We start from the raw sequence: 2,449 nt of genomic DNA, 5'->3' as shown, positions 1-2,449 counted from the left end.
CACGTACCCACCATTCTGTGTAAAGAACCTACCTCTGACATCTCCCCAATACCTTCCTCTAATCACCTTAAAATTATGCCCTCTCGTAATAGTCATTTCCGCACTGGGAAAAAGTCTCTGGCTATCCACTATCTATGCCTCTCATCATCTTGTACACCTCTATCAAGTCACCTCTCATCCTTCTTCGCTCCAATGAAACTCCCTCAACTTTTCATCATAAGACCTGCCCTCCAGTCCAGGCAGCATCCTGGTAAATCTCCTCTGCACCCTCACTAAAGCTTCCACATCCTTCCTATAATGAAGTGACCAGAACCGAACACAATTTTCTAAGTGTGGTCTAACTAGGGCTTCATAGAGCTGCAGCATAACCTTGCAACTCTTAAACTCAATTCCCCTGCCAATGAAAGCCAACACACCATATACCTTCTTAACAATCCTATCAACTTGGGTAGCAACTTCGAGGGATCTATGGACGTGGACCCCAAGATCCCTCTGTTCCTCCACAGAATCCTGCCATTAACCCTGTATTCTACATTCAAATTCGACCTTCCAAAATGAATCACTTCACACTTTTCTGGGTTGAATTCCATCTGCCACTTCTTTGCCCAGCTCTGCATCCTGTCAATGTCCCGTTGCAACCTACAACAGCCCTCCACACTGTCCACAACTCCTCCTACTTTCGTGTCATCAACAAACTTACTAACCCACCCTTCAACTTCCTCATCCAAGTCATTTATAAAGATCACAAAGAGCAAAGGTCCCAGAACAGATCCCTGCAGAATACCACTGGTCACCAAGCTCCAGACTGAATACTTTCCATCTACTACCACTGTCTTCTATTGGACAGCCAAATCTGTATCCAGACAGCCAACTTTCCCTGAATCCCATGCCTACTTACTTTCTGAATGAGCCTACCATGGGGCACCTTATCAAATGCCTTGCCAAAATCCATATACACCACACCCACTGCTCTGCCTTCATCAATGTGTTTTGTCACATCCTCAAAGAATTCAATAAGGCTTGTGAGGCATGACCTGTCCCTCACAAGCCATGCTGACTATTTCTGAACAAACTGTGTTTTTCCAAATAATCATAAATACTATCTCTCAGAATCCTCTCCAATAATTTGCCCACCACAGAAAATAAGACTGACCAGTCTGTAATTCCCAGGATTATCCCTATTCCCTTTCTTGATCAAGGGAATAACATTTGCCACACTTCAATCATCTGGTATTACTCCAGTGGACAGTGAGGATGCCAAAGGCTCAGCAATCTCTTCCCTCGTGTCCTGTAGAAACCTTGGGTATATTCCATTTGATCCAGGGGACTTATCTATCCTCATGTTTTTCAAAATTTCTAGCACATCCTCCTTCCTAACATCAACCTGTTTGAGCATATCAGCCTGTTTCACACTGTCCTCACAAACGTCAAGGTCCCTCTCACTGGTGAATACTGAAGAAAAGTATTCATTGAGGACCTCCCCTACCACCTCCAACTCCGCACACATGTTCCCTCCACTATCCCTGATTAGCCCTACTCTCACGCTGGCCATCCTCTTGTTCCTCACATAAGTATACAGCGTCTTGGGGTTTTCCTTCACCCTGCCTGCCAAGGCTTTTTCATACCCTCTTCTGGCTCTAAGTCCATTCTTCAGTTCCTTCCTGGCTACCTTGTAGCCCTCTAGAACCCTGTCCAATCCTTGCTTCCTCAACCTTAAGTAAGCTTCCTTCTTCCTCTTGATTAGATCTTCCACAGGTCTTGTCATCTAAGGTTCCTTCACCTTACCTTCTCTTCCTTGCCTCAGTGGGACAAACCCTATCCAGTACTTGTAGCAAGTGCTCCCTAAACAACTTCCACATTTCTGTTGTGCATTTCCCTGAGAACATTTGTTCCCAATTTATGCTTCGCAGTTCCTGACTAATAGCATTGTAATTTCCCCCTCCCTGTACTAGGAAAAAGTAATAAGTCAATAACACCCATTTTGTTGTTAACTTGTGCAAGTCGGCGTTCTCATTGTTTCCAGACAGTTCAGTAACAGATCACAATGAATCTTGGAGAAGTGCATAATAGTGCCACGCTGAGCCAATGATTTCAGTGGTGAAAACTCTTTATTTTTCACCATCGAACAATATAATAAACCACAGTCTTCATATTTTCTCACTAATGCCATTATGAAGGAGATATCATGAGAAAACCAGCAATAAAAAAAGGAAAATGACATGTACACATCTCGAACAAGAGATGAATAGATCAGCTCCCACTAACACATTAACATTTAACTTTGGCTCTCTATGGTGTCCAAAAATCTGAAGAGGTTAATACAGACAACAGCATAGATTTTCCATCCAATTTTCTGAATTCCCATTAAGCAATAAATGACATATTAAAGCAGGATGAATACATGATAGATAACAAGGTGTAGAGCTGGATGAACACAGCAGGCCAAGCA

At 43.1% G+C, this 2,449-nt stretch overlaps 1 protein-coding gene across 1 annotated transcript in view; it reads right to left on the bottom strand.

The window, feature by feature from the left end:
* The window catches only part of LOC109916308 (WD repeat and HMG-box DNA-binding protein 1), a 242,083-nt gene that overhangs the window by 201,950 nt on the left and 37,684 nt on the right, over positions 1-2,449 (bottom strand). The gene's annotated exons all lie outside the window — the stretch shown is intronic.

Source organism: Rhincodon typus, chromosome 8 (assembly GCF_021869965.1).
Source record: "Rhincodon typus isolate 14 chromosome 8, sRhiTyp1.1, whole genome shotgun sequence".
NCBI classification, from domain to species: domain Eukaryota; kingdom Metazoa; phylum Chordata; class Chondrichthyes; order Orectolobiformes; family Rhincodontidae; genus Rhincodon; species Rhincodon typus.
Note: the sequence above shows the minus strand (reverse complement) of the source record. Positions and strands in the feature narration are given on the sequence as shown.